The following is a 22,589-nucleotide window of genomic DNA, read 5'->3' as shown; positions in this document are numbered from 1 at the left end:
TCGGTTCTGTGAGCTGGTAACAACCCTGATCTGAGCCTTAACTCTCCAGTCAAACAGCTGACCGTTAACGGCGTGAGGTGAGGGTGTCATAAATGTGCACAGTGCTTCGCAAACAAAAACAAGGCTGTTGCCCTGAGAAACTTGTAGCCAAGAGCCAGTCCTGCAATGAGCTCTGTGCAGAAATATCCCTTGTTGGGGCGAAGTCCTACAGTTTTGGGATCTAAAACACAAAATCCAGGTAAATGAAAATGTGTTGTTTATTTATGGATTGGCCCTGGATTCTGATGGCTTTTCACTTTGCTATAAATAGCAAACTGAGGATAACTGGGTGAAAACTGAAGAGGGTACGCGGTGGATATTTAGTGAGTTGCACCAGTGTATAAATCAATTCATGTTGCATGTGTGCACATCTTATGTACTTAAGTGTAACTAGGTCAAAATGACTTAGTTCTGCTTCTGTTAGTCTTAAAGGTGCCACAGGACCCTCTGTTGCTTTTTACAGATTCAGACTAACACGGCTACCCCTCTGATAGTAGGTCAAAATGATTAATTTTATATATAGTCAGTGAGGGTTCTACTGAATTCCAGCTGGGAGTATCTGAAATGCTTGTCTTGCTGAATGTCATGTCTGATGCAGGGATATTGGGAAACAATCTACCTTGGAAATCAACATAAAAGTTACACTCAAATTGGGAATTTTGTTACCACCAGCATCTGTTTTTTTCATTTGGCTCACTTAAAAATTGCTGCTTTGTTTTAACATTTTAATCTTAAATGCAGGTTCTAAATGGTTTCAGTGTAAGAAAATAATTGTTTCAGAAGCTGTGTAACCAGAGAAGTGAAAGTCTTAATTTGGTGGCTTTGGGGGGTTCTCAGGGATCAAAGAGATCAGAGTTCAGAATAGTGGTATGAACCCAAAATATGAGTTACATTTTCTGCTGCTTAAATAACTGATAAACTGTAGTGGCATGTCAGGGTCAGTGTAAGGATGATTCTTTTTTAAGACTCAGACTTCATTTACTTGGAAGTAGATTGACACTTGAGAAGTTGAGATTATCATTATAGGTACTGGGAAACATTTTTTTTTTCATTCCACTCTTAGGACAGACTAAATATTGACTCATATGTACAAGGTTAGTAGTGTTATGGTCAGTGGAACCTCCCATGTGTTTAGAAATGTACAGCATTAGGGCCCGAGAATGTAAGCTTCTCACTGCAGTTACTGTTGTCTTTGACTTGTACAGTGCTGAGTACCTTGTTGGTACCTAACAAATAAATAGCACTGTTTGGAAAAAAAAAATCACATGTGCTTTACATTGATAAAACTTGATCATTTTCATAAATTTTGATATGACCAGTCACTGTATCATTTTGTTTTTGTGGACTGTCTTTGGTCTCCAAGTAGAGAAATATGATGTTGAAATGATAACGGAAGCCACTGTGATCCAGCACATAGGACAGTAAACTGGGCATCTAGTTGTGGGTTGGCTGTCTACCTGCTGCATAACTTCAAACTGGTCTTAAGTTACTAAATTTGATGTATTGTGATTTGGTATCAGCGGCTGTAGCTCTTTAGCCAGTGAGAATATGAAATTCTAATTTGACAGTTTTAATTTTGTATTTCAGAATCAGAGAGACATGGTGGGTGAGGTAATAGCTTTTATTGGACAAACTTCTGTTGGTGAAAGGACTAGCTTTCAAGCTACCCAGAGTTCTTCTTTCAGAAGGAGGCATTTTGACAAAAGGAGTTTATATTTAATGATTTTGTTTATATCAGACAGTAAAAATGATAGTCATCATTAGTCCCTCACATGTGAACAATTCCATCATATACATTGCAGGAAATAAAAGTAGATTCATTTGAATCACTGTGGATAAAATGTAAAAAAAAAAAAAACCAAAAAAAAAAAACCCAACTTAATTATCAGTTTTATCTTTTTACCACTACTTACATGTAGATCTGACCTATGACTTGACCTAACACTCTTGTATGTTTCGCTTGGCTACATTATACAGAGCATAGTACATGAGGTGTGAGCAGGATTTTGTTAAAACTTTCCTTGTATTAAGTCCCCTACTAGTACAGTATCTGGCTATAGTAAGAAAAATGTGGTATTCTAGTATAAGAAGCAAACTTTTTCCACCTGTTGGACAACTGTCACTTTGCCATCTCCAAATCAGTGGGGTCTTAAATTATATTTAAAGCTCCATGCTGTGCCAGTGTTGCATCTTAGAGTTCTTTAGTTTAGTTTTAAATGTTTAGCTTTTGTAGGCTACTTAGTTACATTACACTACATAAAAATTCAAATGTAGGTAAAAAGCAGAGCTACTGTTATACCTCTAATTACTCAGGTGAAATATTTTATTGCATTTAATATTTATTTGTCACCCTTCCCCTATCTTAGCACTCTCATTCTGAGGAAGCTTAATATCCTGATGTTGCCTGTTCTGAACCTAAAAGAAACATTAACTAGGTTTCTGGAAATATATCTGTAGGTCAAATATGGGCCTTAATCCTGAAAGTTCTGTGTGAGAAGACCACTGTAGACTTCCATTAACATCAATGGGGCCCCTCATGGGAGTCTGCCAAGGTGGAACAACTTGCAGGATTCAAACCATGGTTAGAAGAAGAGCAATACTGCCAACCCTGAACATTAAAAAATCTTGAGTCAGCCCTCCCTGCCTTTCCTGAAGTCATGAGATTTGTTTAAAAATTGAGATTTAAAAAATAAATTTAAGTTATTTATTTGCCTTCTGGTGTTTGTGCCTTTTAGGGTTCATATTTTCAAACTTTTCTCTGCATCCATGTGGGGTAGAAACTTAAATAAATTAAATAAATAAAATAGAGAGAGAGAGAGAGATGAGGTTCTCACATAGTCACATTACTCCAGGAGCTGGCATATCATGGAAAATGCTAATTATTATGAGACCTGCAATAAAATTATATGAACAAGTTACTCTACTCCCTGCAGATGTAAAAAGGACCCGAAATATTCCATTATGTTTTTTGGTTGTCTCTTGGGGATTTCCAGTTTTCTATAGAACGAGGTGAGGAAAAAATCTACTTTGCATCAACCAATGCCTGTATCAGAGAAAGTGATTTTAAAATACCAACAGTAAGGAATTGCAATATACGACTTGTGAAATATCCTCCTTTTTATCAGGCCTTTATGCTTGTTTTTGTAAGCATATCTTAGACAGCATATCTGTATCTAGCCATCGCCACCATAGATCCTAAAAATTCTCAAGAAAATGTCCAAGATACTGTCATTATTAAATGGAAGTGAAAACAGAACCAAAGAAGGAATTGTCCGAGTTCAAGAGAAGTTACACTTGATCCAGCTCTTGTTGAGCAATCTGAGAAAGTAATATGGTGGGATTCAGTCATAGCTGAGTTATTAGGGCAGTGTAATTTACAAAGGAATTAAGAATATAACAAGAATGGCCATATTGGGTCAGACCAAAGGTTCATCCAGCCTAGTATCCTGTCTTTTGACAGTGGCCAATGCCAGGTGCCCCAGAGGGAATGAACAGAACAGGTAATCATAGAATATCAGGGTTGGAAGGGACCTCAGGAGGTCATCTAGTCCAACCCCCTGCTCAAAGCAGGACCAATTCCCAGACAGATTTTTGCCCCAGATCCATAGATGGCCCCCTCAAGGATTGAGCTCACAACCCTGAATTTAGCAGGCCAGTGCTCAAACCACTGAGCTAGCCCTCCATTCCCTGTTGCTCATTCCTAGCTTCTGACAAACAGAAGCCGTCCCTGCCAATCCTGGCTAATAGCCATTGATGGACCTATCCTCCATGAATTTATCTAGTTCTTTTTTGAACCCTGTTATAGTCATGGCCTTCACAACATCCCCTGGCAAAGAGTTGCACAGGTTGACTGTGCATTGTGTGAAGAAATACTTCCTTTTGTTTGTTTGAAACCTGCTGCCTATTAATTTCATTTGGTGACCCCTAGTTCTTGTGTTATGTGAAGGAGTAAATAACACTTCCTCATTTACTTTCTCTACACCAGTCATGATTTTATAGACCTCTATCATATCCCCCCTTAGTCATTTCTTTTCCAAGCAGAATAGTCCTAGTCTTATTACTCTCTCCTCATACAGAAGCCGTTCCATACCCCGAATCATTTTTGTTGCAGTTTTCTGTACCTTTTCCAATTCCAATACATCTTTTTTGAGATAGGGCAACCACATCTACACGCAGTACTGATGATGTGGGCATACCGTGGATCTATTTAGAGGCAATATGATATTTTCTGTCTTATCTATCCCTTTCTTAATGATGCCCAACATTGTTTGCTTTTTTGACTGCTGCTGCACATTGAGTGGATGTTTTCAGAGAACTATCCACAGTGACTCCAAGATCTTTCTTGAGTGGTAACAGCCAATTTAGACCCCATCATTTTATATGTATAGCTGGGATTATATTTTCCAACGTGCATTACTTTGCATTTATCAACATTGAATTTCATCTGCCATTTTGCTGCCCAGACACCCAGTTTTGTGAGATCCCTTGGTAACTCTTCGCAGTCAGCATTGGACTTAACTATCTTCAGTATTTTTGTATCATCTGCAAATTTCGCCACCTCTCTGGGTACTCTTTTTTCCAGATAATTTATGAATGTGTTGAACAGCACTGGTCCCAGTACAGTCCCTTGGGGGACAGCACTGTTTACCTCTCTCCATTCTGAAAACTGACCATTTACCTACCCCGTTTCCTATCTTTTAATCAGTTACTGATCCATGAGAGGACCTTCCCTCTTATCCCACAACAGCTTACTTTGCTTAAGAGCCTTTGGTGAGGGACCTTGTCAAAGGCTTTCTGAAAATCTAAGTACACTATATCCACCGGATCACTCTTGTCCACATGCTTGTTGACCCCCCTCAAAGAATTCTAGTAGATTAGTGAGGCATGATTTCCCTTTACAAAAACCATGTTGACAGGTTTCAAAGTAGCAGCCGTGTTAGTCTGTATCCGTAAAAAGAACAGGAGTACTTGTGGCACCTTAGAGACTAACAAATTTATTTGAGCATAAGCTTTCTTCTCTGTATGTATGTGTGTGTGTGTATATATGTGTGTGTGTGTGTGTGTGTGTATATCTATCTATCTTTATATGTTCCATTCTCTGCATCCGATGAAGTGGGCTGTAGCCCACGAAAGCTTATGCTTAAATAAATTTGTTAGTCTCTAAAAAACCATGTTGACTCCCCAACAAATTATGTTCATCGATGTGTCTGACAGTTTTGTTCTTCACTGTAGTTTCAATCAGTTTGCTCTGTATTGAAGTCAGGCTTACCAGCTGGAATCACTTCTGGAACAAGGTTCCCTGTAAGCCACGTGGCCGCGCAGAAGCCTATTTAGCACCGTGCAGGCACTCAGGGAACCCGCCCAGGGACCGGCTGGAGCAGGGGTGCCCCTTCCCCGGCCCCAACCTAGCTTGGCCCTGCTGCGGCTGGGGCGCCCAGCCCTGCTGTGGTTGGAGTGGCGCAGTCTGGCCACAGAGCTGCTGTGGTGGGGAGAGGCGCCTCTTCCCCCACAGCCCAGGTGCTGTTGTTGTGGGGAGAGAGAGCTGGGGAGAGTCCTCTCTGCCCACTGTAGCCCTGGAGCACCCTCCTGCACCCCAAACTCCTCATCTGTGGCCCCACCCCAGAGCCCGCACCCCCAGATGGAGCCCTCACACCCCTGCCCCCCAACCCTCTGCCCCTGCCCTGAGCCCCCCATCCCTGCACCCCCGGCCCCACCCCAGGGCCCGCGCTACCACCACATGAATTTTTAGGGAGGTGGTGGAATCTCCATCCTTAATGGTTTTTAAGGCCCAGCTTGACAAAGCCTTGGCTGGGATGATTTAGTTGTGTTGGTCTTGCTTTGAGCAGGGGATTGGACTAGATGACCTCCTGAGGTCCCTTCCATCCCTGATATTCTATGATTCTATGAAGGTGCACATCCCCTCCATATTGGTGCACGTAACAAAATTGATTCCGCACATGGGTGGGAAAAATTAGAGAGAACACTGCTCTGGAGTCCTTTTTAATTGGCATCACATTAGTGATGCAATTAGATGTAATTGGCTTCACATTAGCTCTCCTCCAGTCATTTGATACAGAAGCTGATTGAAATGATAGGTTACAGACTACAGTTAGTAGTTCTGAAGAAACTCAAATGTGAAATTGCAGAACTCTTGGGTGAATACCATCTGGTCCTGGTGACTTATTACTGTTTAGTTTCAATTTGGTCCAAAAGCTCCTCTAATAACACCTCAATCTGGGACCGTTTCTCAGATTTGTCACCTAAAAAGAATGGCTCAGGATTGAGAATCTCCCTCACTTCCTCAGTCATGAAGACCGATGCAAAGAATTCATTTAGTTTCTCGGCAATGGCCTTATCATCCTTGAGTGCTCCTTTAGCATCTCCATTATCCAGTGGCCCCACTGGATGTTTAGCAGGCTTCCTGCTTCTGAATTTTTTTGCTATTACTGTTTGAGTCTTTAGCTAGCTGTTTTTCAAATTCTTTTTTGGCCTTCCTAATTATATTTGTACACTTCATTTGCCAGAGTTTATGATCCTTTCTATTTTCCTCACTAGGATTTAAATTTCACTTTTTAAAGGATGCCTTTTTGTCTCTTACTGCTCCTTTTACTTTAGCCATGGTGGCACTTTTTTGGTTTCTGACTGTTTTTTAATTTGGGGTAAACATTTAATTTGAGCATCTATTATCGTGTCTTTAAAAAGTTTCCATGCAGCTTGCAGGGATTTCACTTTTGGCGCTGTACCTTTTAATTTCTGTTTCACTAACATCCTCATTTTTGTGTAGTCCCCCTTTCTGAAATGAAATGCTACGTTGTTGAGCTGCTGTGGTGTTTTCGCCGCCATAGGGATGTTAAATTTAATTATATTATGGTCATTATTACCAAGCGGTCCAGCTATAGTCACCTCTTGGGCCAGATCCTGTGCTCCACTTAGGACTAAATCAAGAATTGCCTCTCCTCTTGTGGACTAGCTGCTCCAAGAAGCAGTCATTTAAAGTGTCAAGAAACATTATCTCTGCATCCCGTCCTCAGGTGACATGTACCCAGTCAATATGGGGATAGTTGAAATCCCCCTTTTTTATTTTAATAGCCTCTCTAATCTCCCTAAGCATTTCCCAGTCATTATCCTGGTCAGGTGGTTAGTAATATATCCCTACTGCTATATTCTTATTATTCGAGCATGGAATTACTATCCATAGAAGTTTTATGGTACGGTTTAGTTCATTTAAGATTTTTACTTCATTTGATTCTATGCTCTCTTTCACATACAGTGCCACTCCCCCACCAGCACGACCTGTTCTGTCCTTCTGATATATTTTGTACCCTGGTATTACTGGGTGTCATTGATTATCCTCATTCCACTAAATTTCTGTGATGCCTATTATATCAATATCCTTGTTTAATACGAGGCACTCTAGTTCACCCATCTTATTATTTAGACTCCTAGCGTTAGTATAGAAGCACTTTAAAAACTTGTCACTTTTTATCTGTCTGCCATTACATAATATAATTGAATGGTACTTTTTTTTATTTGACTGTTTCTCATCAGATCCTACTTGTATTTTATCATCTTCCATCCTCTCCTCCTTAATGGAGATTCTCTATGTCCTAGTTATAGATCCTCCCATAAGGGATGTCTCTGTCCAAACCATGTGCTCCTCCGCACCTGTCGGTTCTCCCCCCAGCCATTAGTTTAAAAACTGCTCAACAACCTTTTTAATTTAAAGTGCCAGCAATCTGGTTCCATTTTGGTTTAGGTGGAGCCCATCCTTTCTGTATAGGCTCCCCCTTTCCCCAAAGTTCCCCCAGTTCCAAATAAATCTAAACCCCTCCTCCCCACACCATCGTCTCATCCACACATTGAGACCCTGCGGTTCTGCCTGTTCAACTGCCTCTGTGCGTGGAATGGAAACATTTCAGAGAATGCTACCATGGAGATCCTGGACTTCAATCTCTTACCTAGCAGCCTAAATTTGGCCCCCAGGACCTCTCTCCTATCCTTCCCTATGTCACTCTTACTTACATGTACCACGACCACCAGCTCTTCCACAGCACTACGTGTAAGTCTATCTAGATGTCTTGAGAGATCCGCAACCTTCGCACCAGGGAGGCAAGTCACCATGTGGTTCTCCCGGTCATCGCAAACCCAGCTATCTATGTTTCTAATGATCGAATTGCCCATTCCTAATACCTGTCTCTTCCTAATAATTGGAGTTCCCTCCCATGGAGAGGTATCCTCAGAGCGAGAGGATACTACAACATCATCTGGAAGGAGGGTCCCAACTATGGGATTGTTTCCCTCTGCTCCAGTTGGAGGTTCTCCATCCTCCGCAACAGCACAGAGGCTGTCAGTTTGGGGGTAGGACCGTTCTACGGTGTATTGGAAATTCTCAAGCATAGTACTTTCGTCACTTAAGCCGCCAATCAGTGTCCTGAAGCAAAAAGTCACAGAATTTGTAAAATGTCTAGTCAACTTTCATTTTGTATTGGTAGACTCCACTCAACCTCTAAATCTATTTTCTGCAGGTCAGTCCCGCTCCCTGCTTTTTAACTATGATTATATTTATAGGCTATCTAAACATTCTTTCCTGAAGGTAATTACACCTCTACCCCGATATAACATGACCCAATATAACACGAATTCAGATATAACGCGGTAAAGCAGCGCTCCAGGGCGGGCGGGGCTGCGCATTCTGGTGGCTCAAAGCAAGTTCGATATAATGCAGTTTCACCTATAACGTGGTAAGATTTTTTTGGCTCCCGAGGACAGCGTTATATCGAGGTAGAGGTGTATTTTCATAGTCTTTACAGGATAGAATGGCTTTTCAGAGTGCAGAGCAGGCTCCTTTACCCAGTTCATACACAGCTGGTTATATTTCAAGTGTAAGTCTGGAAAGCTGTCTGTCCAGAAGAGTGAGGGGAGGAAGGCATGCAAAACTTCTTGGTCTTATCTTCACTGCATAGTTAACTTGAGTTACTTGCACTTGAGTTAACTCCTCTCAAGTTACCCTAGCTCACATGAGAGCAGCCACACTGCAAAATAATACTTGAGCTGCACAGAATGGTTGTTTTAGCAGCTGATGAGTTGTGCTAACTTGATCTTTAGTGTCTACCCTCTGATTGGCCAGCCAACTCGAATTAAAACCACCGCCATGCTTGATTTCAAGGTTTCTATGTGTGCATGGAACTTGAGTTAGCTTTACAGTGAGGATAAGCATTCAAAGGTGCACATCAACGTGGTGAGGCTTGCAACCTCCAATCCCTAGTCTGCATGTAGACCTAAAGTGATGGAAAAAGATAGGTTTTCTCCTCTCCACTTTGGGGCAGGTGGCACTCAAGCTAAAACCCCAGCTCTGGGAAAGGAAGTATGCTGTCCATACTTAGACTCTAGTGAGGTCATTATCTGCCCCCAATAGACACAGAAAGGCTCTCTGCAATGTGTGTTGTCTGCATAGGAGGAGGGGGTGGAGTTGCAGTAGACAGGGATGGTTGCAGTGTCATTCCTACATATCCACAAAAGATGCTTGCAAAAAGTTCACACAATGCCAGGCTATATTAACTTCTCTGCATATACTGCCCACTTCTGCTCAACCTACATCCCACTCTAGGAAGAAGAGAGTTCTAGGTAGTATTGAGCTATGCTACTGGGGAAGAGGAGTGAGCTGCCAGAGTAGGGTGACCAGACCGCAAATGTGAAAAATTGGGACAGGAGGTGGGGGTAATAGGAGCCTATATAAGAAAAAGACCCAAAAATCAGGACTGTCCCCATAAAATCAGGACATCTGGTCACCCTATGCCAGAGGGGTGCAGGGTTGTGGTTTACTCCGGATCACAGGAGTTCTGCTGCTGTTGGGGGGAGAGGGTGCTGGGTAAAGATGAAATGCCATCCTCCTGTGAGAATGATGGAAGGCTATCAACTCAAGGAAGTCTTGGTCTAGAGCAGGGGCAGGCATACTACAGCCCGTCGGACCCTATTATCTGGCCCTCAACCTCCTGCTGGGGAGCAGGGTCAGGGGCTTGCCCTGCTCCGTACTGCAGCCAGGAAGCGAGTTCGGGGGTTTTCTGTGCGGCTTCTGGAAGTAGCGGCATGTCCCCCCTCTGGCTCCTACGTGTACGGGCATCCAGGGCCAGGGGGCTCCGCATGCAGCCCCCACCCCAAGCGCTGCCCCCCACAAATCCCATTGGCTGGGAACCATGGCCAATGGGAGCTGCAGGGGCAGTGGCTGCAGACACTGATGCAGAGCTACCCGGTGCCGCACCTCTGCAGAGGGGGCAGGGGGGATGCCACTGCTTCTGGGAACTGTGGGGGCAGCGCCTGCGTATGGGGCAGCATGCAGAGCCGCCTGGCCATGCCTCCATGTAGAAGCCGGAGGGGGGACATGCCACTGCTTCTGGTAAATGCCGCCTGGAGCCTGTACCGCCGAGCCCCTCCCCTGCACCCCAGCCCTGATCCGCATCCCGCCCTCTGAACCCCTCGGTCTCAGCCCAGAACACCCTCCTGCACCCCAAACCCATCATCTCCAGCCCCACCTCAGAGCCTGCAGACCCAGACAGAGCCCTCAATGCCCCTGTGCCCCTCCCCCAGCCCTGATCCCATTCCCACCCTCCATACTCCTCAGTCCTAGCCTGGAGCACCCTCCTGCACCCCAAACCCCTCAGCCCCAGCCCAGAGCTCACACGCCCAGCCGGAGCCCTCCCCTGCCCCTCCCACATCCCAAGCCCCTGCCCCAGTCCAGAGCCCCCTCCCACACCCTGAACTCCTCATTTCTGTCCCCACCCCAGAGCTCTCACCCCCTCCTGCACCCCAACCCCCAATGTCATGAGCATTCATGGCCCGTCATACAATTTCTATACCCAGATGTGGCCCTTGGACCAAAAAGTTTGCCCACTGCTGGTCTAGAGGTTTTCTTGGGTTTTTAATAGAAAGGCAGCCATTTGATTAGATTTGTATTCCAGCATGTATATCTTCAGCATCCTGTTCTTGTGGCAGAGGGAACAGCAACCAGCTGTAACCTGGTTTTAAACTTCTCTAATAGCATCTCCCTAACACATTCCCTGCAATTCCTGGGGAAATCCTTGTGTAACAAACAAGCAATTCAGGCTCCTGGACTCAAGAATTAAAATCATCTTACAGCATTAAAATATACCAACATACAGCACTAGTATTGCAAGTAATCTTAGTCATCACCAGAGTCCAGATCCTTAGATTCCAAGCATAATGCCAAAGTTACTTAAGATGTATTGCTATCATAGCAGAATACTTTTAGTTTTGAAAACACACACAGTTAATACTTCGATAAATATAGTCTATTAAGTGTGATGGAAAGATTCTATAGTATCACAGAAGTCTAAAAAGAAGCATCAGATAAGCTTAAACAAGTGAAAGGGAAAGTCTGCTGTAACAAAGGTCCTGTGTATTCAGTGATTCCATGGCAACAGCATTTGCTGTGGAATTCACTACTTGCTGTAGAATTCAGCAAATTGCATCGTTTTTAAAAAATTATATTTCTAGCACCCCTGGATACAAAGGTAACCTTGAAATGGATGTAAACTGGTGCAACACTTTCTTTGGGTATGTGTACACTACAGAGACCATACTGGCATAGGTACGTTGCTGTAGGTATGCTGGCATAACTCTGTAGTGTAGCTGCAGCCTGCATAAATGGAAGGGGTTTTCCGTTAGTGTAAGAATACCGCCTCCCCGAGCAACTGTAGATACATCGACAGAAGCATTTTTCCCATTATGTAGCTGCATCTATATTGGGAGTTAGGTCAGCTTAGCTACATTGGTCAGAGGTGTAGATTTTTCACATTGCTGGCTGATGGAGCTGTGTTGACTTAAGTCTTGTGTGGACCAGACCTTCTTGTGAGCTAGCCTACCCTTACAATGCTACAGCAGGATAGCTACAGCAGTGCCACTGTAGCGCTTCAGCATAGCCATTCACTACAGCAACGGAAGGGATTTTCCCATTGCTTTAGTGACTCCACCTTCCCGAAAGGCAGTAGCTATGTTGATGGAAGAATTCTTCCGTGTACGTAGGGCTGTCTACAACGGGGGTTAGGTTGGCCTAACTACAGGGCTCATGAGTGTGGCTTTTTCACACTTCTGAACGACATGGCTGGGTTGGCTTAACTTTTGAATGTAGACCTGGCCAGTAGTTTGCAGACCACCTGAAGTAATAGCTCAGAGGCGTGAACTGCCCCATTCGTCTTAATTAGTTAACTTTGAAAATTCAAGATGACAACATTTGGCATTGAAAATGCGGGGAGAATATAAAACAAACACATTTAATATCAAATACAGGAACTACTGTTATGATTGAATTATTCATTTGCATAGTGGATTTAAAAAAATCATTATTAAAATGTATCTAAAACTGCCATTGAACTTTGAGAATTTTCACCAGAGTGCTATAGAATCAAGGATCCTTGTAGCAGAATTTCCCGCTTGCTGCAGAGTATGCAGGGCCTTGGCTATGTTCTTATGTTTCTACTAGCAAATTTAATCCGGTTAGTAACTGAAAAAACAATAACACAAGGCTTGGCTCCACTGGCACTTTATACCGCAATAAAGCCTCCCAGAGCGCTCTACCTTACTCCCCGTCCACACTGGCATGGCACGTAGAACGCTCTGATTCCCTGGCTAGAGCACTCCTGGTGCTCCACCTCCACGAGAGGGATAATGGCTGTTGCTTATTGGCTGAGACGCCCCATGGCCAATGTAAATGGGGAGTTAAGTTCGTGTTCTGACTGACCTCCGGAAACATCCCATAATCCCCTTAAGTCAAGAGGCCTCTCTTCTCTTTGTTGTGAAATCGGCTGAGGAATGCGGAAGTGCCTTTTCAGAGCTCCATTTCAGACAGTGGCTGCTTATCTGCAACGGGGCAAAGCAAACGTTTACTGAGTGAGTGGGAGGCGGGGGCTAGGGGGATCTGAACTTACAAGATAGCGTGCTGACACACTCTCAGCACTCCTAAAACCCACTCACTCTCTCCCCCCCCACATATAAACAAGACACTCCACCCCACCCCACCCCCTCATTTGAAAAGCATGATGCAGCCACTTGAACACTGGGATAGCTGCCCATAATGCACCGCTCCCAATGCCGCTGCAAGTGCTGCAAATGTGGCCACACCAGTGCACTTGCAGCTGTCAGTGTGGACAGACTGGAGCGCTTTCCGTAGTGTGCTCTCCAAAGGCTGGTTTAACCCAAAGCGCTCTACAGCTGCAAGTGTAGCCATGGCCTAAGCTAATTTGTTTGGTTTACACTTTAAGGCCCCGTCTACACTGGCAAGTTTGTGTGTAGAAAGCAACTTTGAGCGCTGTAACTCCTGAGGTGTAAACACTGCCAAGCCACTTAGTGCACAGAAACTGTGCAGATGCAGCGCTCTAAAAAAAAATCACCCCGATGAGAGGCATACAGCTTTCTGCTACAGTGCTGCAGTGGCAGTGTAGACATGGTGATGATTACAGTGCTGTGATTGGCCTCCAGGAGGTGTCCCACAATGTCTGTTCTCACCTCTCTGGCCATCAGTTTGAACTCTACTGCCCTGCCCTCAGGTGACCAACCGTCAGCCCCACCCCATACATTCCTTTGCAAATTTGAAAGTCCCCTTCCTGTTTGCTCGGTGATGCATGATGTGGTCTCAGTGCATCTTTCCAGGCGGCCGTGTCTGTTCCACGCACCAGGCGATCCCCTGTTTGGAGCAATGCCAAGCTGCTGGACCTCATCGGCATTTGGGGAGAGGAGGCAGTGCAGTCACAGCTGTGCTCCAGCCGTTGGAATTATGATACCTATGGACAGATTTCTAGATGCGTGATAGAAGAGGATCATGACCGGGATACATTGCAATGCAGGGTCAAAGTGAAGGAGCTGCGGAATGCCTATCACAAGGCACGGGAGGCAAACCACTGCTCTGGTGCTGCACCCACGAGCTGCCGGTTCTACAAAGACCTGGACGTGCTACTTGGTGGTTACCCCACCTTCACTGCAAAGGCCCCTGTGGATACTGTGTTGGCTCGCGTGCCAGTCGAGAGTGGACCGAGCCAGGAGGAGGAAATCTTGGATGAAGAAGGGGAGGGGGACCCAGAGGCAGAGGATGACTCAGAGGCCAGAGATGCATGCAGTCAGGAGCTCTTTTCTATCCTGGAGGAGCCTCGCCAGACACAGCAGTCGAATCTTGGCAAAGCGCAAACAGGAGAGGAGGCCCCTGGAAAGGGGATCTGATTTTGGGAATTGCTGAAGCGAGTTGTTGGGGGCAGCAGGGTTGCAGAAAGCAGGCTTGTCTCCCACCTCGTGCCTAGTTTGAGTGGCGGAACAGGCTGTTGATACGCTCCTGCACTTCACGGGAATCTCCCTCAGAGATCTCCAGGAAACTTTTGTGGAGATACTGGGCAATTCTCTGCTGCAGGTTCCTCGGCAGAGCTGCTTTGTTTCTTGCCCCATTAATGGTAACTTTCCTGCGCCACTGTGCCATCATGGGGGGGACGGCGACAGACCATTGCTGCACACAGGCTAGCTGCATAGGGGTCAGGGAGGAAGCTGCGGGCTTGGAGAAGACTCTCCCTTGATTCCCTGCTCACCCTCAGCAGTGAGGTATCTTCCATAATGATCACCTCCTGTGGAAAGTGTGGGGACAGGAATTATTATCAGTCCCACTCAACAGTGCTGCCTCTCCCCAAGCGCCCAAGAGCCACATGCCCAGTGTACAGCAGGGTGCAGTGATTTACCCTGCCTCTGCGACTACTCATCATTTTGGGGGTCTTGTGGCTTGTGTGCTTTCTGGGGTCAGCCAGTTAGTGTCAAGTGTATGAGTACTGGCTGTGTTTTAAAGCAGTAAAACAGTGTTGTCTATGTTGCAAACAATACTGCTTCTTTCAAATGTTGCATTTAAACTTCACAGAGATGACCTTGGGAGCCTCCCTCTTTGTTATCAGTGGCAGAACGGTTGTGAAGAATTAGCAAGCATATAAGAAGAACTAAGGAGGACTTTATGCGTGAGGTTATGATGCACTCTGCTGCTGAGAAAAAGGAATTGAAGGCGTGGCAGGACAGCGAGAAGAGGGACCGAAAGGAGAATGCGGCACACCAGAAAGAAGCCACGGAGAGGCTCTTAACAGTTATAATAATAATAGTTAATAGGTATATCTCCATATATTATTATCTCATAGAACTGGAAGGGACCCTGAAAGGTCATCAAGTCCAGCCCCCTGCCTTCACTAGCAGGACCAAGTACTGATTTTGCCCCAGATTCCCCCTAAGTGGTCCCCTCAAGGATTGAACTCCACCCTGTGTTTAGCAGGCCAATGCTCACGCTCCAGGCGTTACTAGCTCTTCAAACCAAGCAGCTCCGCACCCGCCCTCCCCTGCAGCCGCTGTCGCAAAACTCTTTCCTGTGTGCCAACCAACTTTTGTCAACCTCCTGGCTCCACTCTCTACCCACAGCATTTCACTCCTCCCAGTCCAGCTGTGTGGACTTCCACTACTCACTGCACTCAACGCCTATCCCTCTGCAGTTTGGCCCTGTTGAAGTACAGCACCCGCTGCATCGTACTCCAAAGGAGAAGGTTGGGCATGATTCCTGGATATGCACAAATCTGTAGCCATCCCGGGACCCCTCCTCCTCTTGAGATCTTCCCTCCCCCAACACCCTCCCTGCTGCTGATTTTTTGTTTTTGTTTTTTTGTTTGACCCTCTCCTCTGGTTGTTGTCTTTCAATAAAATAATTGTTTGTTTGAAAGCAATCTTTATTCTATTAAGTGAAAGGAAAAAGAGCACTGCAAAGCAACATACAATTATGTTAAGGCCCCTTCCTGCATCATGTGCACCAATCACTTCCTAGCATTACAAGCACTGCAATCCAGAGCACAGCAATAAATATTAGTGGCTTTCAGTATAAAATTGCTGCCTCAAAGCATCCCTGATCCTTATGGCCCCGTGCTGTGTCCCTCTAATAGCCCTGGTCTCTGGCTATTCAAACTCAGCCTCCAGACGCTGAGCCTTTGCAGTCCACCCCTGAGTGAAGCTTTCACCCTTCCCTTCACAAATATTATGGAGTGTACAGCATGCGGCTATAAGCATAGGAATATTATCATCAGCCATGTCCAGCTTCCCATACAGGTATCGCCAGCGCGCTTTTAAATGGCCAAATGCACACTCAATCATTCTGCACTTGCTCAGCCTGTTGTTGAACCTGCTGTCAAGTTGCCCTGTGTATGGCTTCATGAGACATGGCATTAAGGGGTAGGCGGGGTCTCCCAGGATCACAGTGGGCATTTTGACTTCCCCTATGGTGATCTTCTAGTCCGGGAAGAAAGTCCCTGCTTGCAGCTTCTTGAACAGGCTAGTGTTCCAAAAGATGCACTTTTCCAGACCAGCCTGCGTTAATGTCTGTGAAACGCCCATGGTGATCCACAAGCGCCTGGAAAACCACTGAGAAATACCCCTTGCGATTAATGTGCTAGGTGGTCTGGTGCCAGAATTGGAATGTGCATGCCATCTATCGCCCCTCCGCAGTTAGGGAAGCCCATTTGTGCAAAGCCATCCACAATGTCTCACACATTGTCCAGAGTCATGGTCTTTCAGAGCAGGATGCGATTTAATGGCCCTGCACACTTCCATCAACACGACTCCCAACGGTCGACTTTCCCACTCCGAACTGGTTAGCGACCGTTCGGTAGCAGTCTGGAGTAGCCAGCTTCTGCAGTGCAATCGCCACGTGGTTCTCCAGCGACAGGGCAACTCTCATTCTGTTGTCCTTGCGCCGCAGGGCTGTGGCGAGTTCATCACACAGTCCCAGGAATGTGGCTTTCCACATGGGAAAATTCTGCAGCCACTGCTCGTCATCCCAGATGTGCATCATGATGTGATCCCACCACTCGGCTTATTCCCGAGCCCAAAAGCGGAGTTCCACTGTGGTCAGCACCTCCGTGAATGCCACAAGCAATCTCGTGTCGTAGCTGGTATGCGTGGCGACATCAACGTCACACTCCTCTTGCCTCTGTAGTTTAAGGAATGACTCCACTGCCACTCGTGGTGTGTTGGTCAGTGTGAGCAGCATTCTGGTCAACAGCTCAGGATCCGTTCCTGCACAGAGAAAGAGGCAGGATAGGGCGCACAGTACACAAACCGTTGAAAGATGGCGCCAGATGCGAATGGAAGCACAGGGATTGCTGGGATGTGAAAAAATGCATCACGGGGCATTGGGACAGGACCCAGGATGCCCCACGACCCCTTCCACCTTCCCACAAGTCTTAGTGACAAAAGAGAAAGAGGTGCTCTGTGGGATAGCTGCCCAGAGTACACCGCTCCGAATAGCACCACAAATGTGAACACGCTATTGCGCAGGCAGCTGTCAGCTGGCGCTGTAACTTTGCAAGTGTAGACATGCCCTAAGTTAAGGACCTTGAGAGAGTAAATGCCTTTAGAGAGTAAATGCCAATAATTTCAACTCAGCCTTGTGACTTGTATTTTCACTGATGGACTAGAGAGGGAAGCCTAGGCCTGCTTCCTGTGCTGTTGGCCATCTGGCAGTATCTACTGTGATACTTTGAGGTGTATTCTGGTAGGAAGTTTACATGTGGTATTTCAGCAAAGGATACAGGGGCAGTTGCAAAAATTACTATACCATGAAATCTGACCACCTTTTAATCAATTTATCAAAGTGCTTTCAGCTTCTTTAAATGAACTGTAATGCTATATCTGACAGAAACAGAAAGTGAAGTCTACTGTTAGTTTGCACAGCAAAGACTTCAGTTCCACATTGTTGGAGTAATATGCCTAAATCCACATCCTCTAGCAGTGAAAGTATGACTCCACAGACCATTCAGTTCTTGGCTCTCTGTTGAGATTCTCAACAATGCAAGTACTGACAATAATTTGTCATGTGCAATCCTGTCCATGAAAATAGGGAAGCTAAAAGTTCATTTCACACAGGTCAGAAATCAGACATCAAATGGTAATGACTGTCAGTGCTGACCTGCATTGTATGGTGAGCGGTAACCTAGCTGTTAAAGGCTTAGTAGCTCATCAATTCCAGGATCCATTATTTATCTGGAGAGGCCGTTTAAAGAAAAGTAAAATAAACAGAATAATTTAGTTTATATTCTATCTTACAATTCGTAAGTAAGCAGTTAAGGAAAATGCATCAATGCAAACTCATTGGTTATTGAGCTGGGGTATCTTCTCTGTAACTCATTTCCCAGACAGGAAACACATAGGAGAATGTAGTGGAGAGTTGCTATTCTTGTGACAAGTGCTTTATTACCAGGATTATTCTCTAGAAATTCTTCATATTATTAGAAAATTGATTCATACTCACTTTTAAAATTGTGGTATAATTTATAATCATGGAATCATTCTATTAAAAGTGTTAAGTTTTTATAACTAGTTGGATTTGATACAAGATTTCACCATCCACTAAAATGTGCTATTAGATGTCTACACATATCTTGCGTTTCCATTGAATTAATCCTTGCTGACACAAATTATTCACCCTGGAGACAAAAACCAAAACTAGTTTTGTTTTTTCACTTGACAAAAATAGACCAAAACCTAATTTTTCAGTTTCTGCAATCTGTTACACCATTAGTAAAACCAGCTGTTGCCAACCTTCATCTCACCCCCGGAACTCACATCAGTGATTTGTGCTTCCCAAGGCCAGAAAGGACTGTTGTGAGTATTAAGACTGACCTCCAGTTTAACATCGGCCATAGAACTTTCCCAAAATAAATCTTGTTTGAACTAGAGGAGATCTTTCAGAAAAACATCCTATCTTGGTTTAAAAATTGCCAGTGATGGAGAATCCACTACAAATCTTGGTAAATTGTTCTCGTTTGGTAAATTGCAGCTGTGTTTACAAGAATGCTAAATTTCAGACCTGCAACAACATAATGGGGGAAAGTATTATGTATACACATGCATTTGACAAAACAGCAAGTACCTTGAGTTTACTAGCCAGAAGGTTAACTAATTTCAAATCCATGGCATCCCTACTTTTTGAAAAACTCAGATCCAGTGGATAACTAGCTGTAAAGTACTGTGAATGTGCAGTTTTTCATTTAATCCAAATTTGAAACATTATACTTTAACAGCATCCCTTTATTTAAATTCGTCAGAGATTAACTCCATATCCTACTAGCAGTGTGGTCCTAAATACACTTTTGGATCTACCTCCAAAATATGGTGTCTTATTTACTTAGAAAAACAATGCTGGTACAACAGCATGAGCTTTGGTGCCCTTCCTTGAGTATTTATTATTATTTTTTTTGGTACTGCCAGTCCAAATCTTCTCTTCTATCTTTAACTATGAATAAAAAGAGTTCGCTTACTTTAAAAAGCCTTCAGCTTCAAGCTTACCCACGAAAGCTCCTGCCCAAATAAATCTGATAGTCTTTAACCACTGGACTCCTTGTCGTTCCCTTTTGTTACTAATAATACTTTGCAGATTTACATGTCTAATGAGCTTTCAAATTTCATGTTTCCATTTATGTAACTGTATATTTTTTCAAATTGTATAAGTGGGAGTTTTTAACTAATTTTCATTTGCACAAACATGATGACATCATGGTCTTGGACTATTCTGGGAGCTTGTTTTCTGTCTCCTCTGTAAAGTGAATAACGCAATACACTAGAACTGCCAACATGTCTTCTGAGACGTGAATGTCTTTGTGACGGGTTCCCCCTGAGTGCCACCTGAAATTGGTGTACCACTGAGCCCTCCTCCCCCCGACCCACCTAGGCTCCCTTTACACTGTACTGCTGTGACCAGCCTGCCAAGCCCTCTCCCAGGCTCCAGCCTGCCCTTTACCAGCACACATACAGGTAGGGACACACCCAGCTGCAGTTACATACAGATGCTGTGATCAGCTCTGCGTGGGGAGGCGCAGCAAGGGCACTCCCAGTTCCTAAGGGATGCACCTCCTCTCTGGAGTGTAAAACCCCAAATTATACCATCTTGCACGGCAGAGAGAACTGTACAGTGTAAGCTCATGAAATTCACTCCTTCCCGCAATGTGATGAGGAAATATACTACAGCTTTCTGCCCCGAGTTGATTTCCACACACACTGGTTTTAGACAAAGCAAAACCAAGTTTATTAACTACAAAAGATAGATTTGAAGTGATTATAAGGGATAGCAAACAGATCAAAGCAGATTACTTAGCAAATAAACAAAACACGCACACTAAGCTTAATATACTACATAGATTGGATATGAATAGTAAATTCTTACCCTAAATGATGATGCAAGTAGGCTGCAGGCTCTTAAGGGGTGAGCTGCACTAACTTACAGCTTGGAATCCCCAGGTGTTTCATTCACAGGCTAAAAATCCCTTCAGCCTGAGTCCAGCACTTACCCCCAGTTCAGTCTTTGTTCCTCAGGTGTTTCCAGGAGTGTCTTTGGTCAGGGAGTCAGTGAAGAACCACAATGATGTCACTCCACCGCCTTATATACTTTTGCATATAGCGGGAACCCTTGGTTTCAAAGCTTGGGTCCCATGCCAGTCAGTGGGAAAACACTGGTATCCCAAGATGGAGTCCAGTGCCAGGTGACCTGGTCACATGTGGCTGTAGTGTCATAGCAGCCATGAGTCAGAGGCAGTTTGTAGTGTCCTCAGGAAGGGTCCCCCTTCCCCCAAGTGGGAGATAAGCTTCTTCTAAGGCCTATTGTTTTCTCCTAATGGCCCTTTAACCTGAATGGGCCCTTCCCAGCCAGTCATCTAGACTGAGTGCATTCTTCCTAGTGGGCGTTCCCCATGTGTAAACACATTTGTAATAGATATAGACAATATTCCTAACTTCAGATACAAAAATGATACATGCATACAAATAGGATAATCCTATTCAGTAAATCATAACCTTTTCAATGTATTTTATCCAAGATAGGTCATGTAAGATATCATCATAGTTATGCCATAATCATATCATCATATCATATCTTTATGAAGAATATGGGGTGCAGTGTCAGTCTTGGGTAATGTGTTTAAAGTATTGTGAATATTAACAAAAGTAGGTTTTTTACATTCATAATTTTATGCCACAAGGTACACAAAAATAAATTTTACACACACTGCATTCTCTGCTTCCCCACAGCAACACTCACTACTTTTAACCATTAGGAATCCAGGGCAATTCCCCCTCAGTCACTAGGAGTCTGTCATCACTAGCCTAAAGTTCCAACTTTCTCCCTCAGAATGCCCTCTCTCTCTTCTCCTCCTCCACTATAGTCAAAACCAAACAAAGCTTCAGCCACCCAAAGACCCAACAAATTATGAGGGTCTTTCAGAGTCCATAAAACCTGCACCCAACAAATATCAGGTTTGGTCTACACTTAAAACTTACATTAGCAAAGCTGTGTCAGTCAGGAGTGTGGGAAAAAAACACCCCGACCGATATAGTTATGCCAACAAAACTCCCAGAGTCGACGTGACTATGCTGACAGAGTGCTTCCATCGGCATAGCTAAAGTCATTCAGGAGGTGATGTTCCTACACTGGCAGAAAAACTCTGGTTGGTCTATGCTGCATCTACGCTATGGGGCTATGCTGACATAGTTGTGCATTTGTAGGCTCTCTTGTGTAGACATCTTTTCCTGTCCCTTATGTAGTCACTTGGAGCTCAAGTATAGCCACTGGTATTTGTGTGGTATTTTTTTAATAAAATACATTTAAACTGGTGGACCAAGTTACAATTTTGATAATGAGCAGTGCATGTGGCTCTCCCACTGATGTAAATGTGAGATTTGCACAAAGATCAGGAGTCAAAGTCAAATATAATCTTTGTGTGGTAGCTAAACTTTTAATATTTAAGTACTTTATTGTCTTATTCAACCTCACTTTGATATCATTTCCCCACCTTTAGAACTACCACTCTTTGTGCCCTTTGATTCTCCTTTCTGGCCCTCCTGTTTCTCGCTCCTCTTTCTTTGCCTTTCCCTCTCCCTGCAGCAACCCCTAGTTCCATTACTCTTTTACTCTGTAGGCTTCCCTCTGCCCCCTTCCCCATTCTGTCTGCTGAATTAATCAGCAATGCAGTAGCTATTGTTGGTATGCAACGCAGCATCATTAGGGTCTAGTGTTAACACTAAATTGTGAAGAATGGTGTTTGCATCTCAGGCCTTGTCTACACTGCTGGGATAAGTCGACTAAGTTACGCTACTCCAGCTACGATAATGTAGCTGGAGTTGATGTAGCTGAGGTTGACTTACTGCAGTGTCTACACCATGCTGCGTCGATGGGAGACACTCTCCCATCAACTTACCTTACTTCTCTCGTTCTAATGTAGTACTGGAGTTGAGTGGAGAGCACTCTGCGGTCGATTTAGCGGGTCTTCACTAATCTGCTAAATCGACTCCTGCTGCATTGATCGCAGCAGCGTCGATCGTCGGTAAGTGCAGACATGGCCTCAGTTACAACTTTTTTTTTTTGTAAGGCTGTGTTTCTGCTGACTCAGGAAGACAACACTGCATCTGTTAATCTTCCCATTTGATCTAAGAAATATAGGTGCTAGAAACTTTAAGATTTCACTCTTTTTAAAAGATTCTGACCAATCTTA

At 44.4% G+C, this 22,589-nt stretch overlaps 1 protein-coding gene across 5 annotated transcripts in view; it reads left to right on the top strand.

The window, feature by feature from the left end:
• PCNT (pericentrin) overlaps positions 1 to 22,589 on the top strand; it is a 230,759-nt gene that overhangs the window by 392 nt on the left and 207,778 nt on the right. The gene's annotated exons all lie outside the window — the stretch shown is intronic.

Source organism: Malaclemys terrapin, chromosome 11 (genome assembly GCF_027887155.1).
Source record: "Malaclemys terrapin pileata isolate rMalTer1 chromosome 11, rMalTer1.hap1, whole genome shotgun sequence".
Classification (NCBI taxonomy): Eukaryota; Metazoa; Chordata; order Testudines; family Emydidae; genus Malaclemys; species Malaclemys terrapin.
This window is presented reverse-complemented; position numbering and strand designations above follow the sequence as displayed.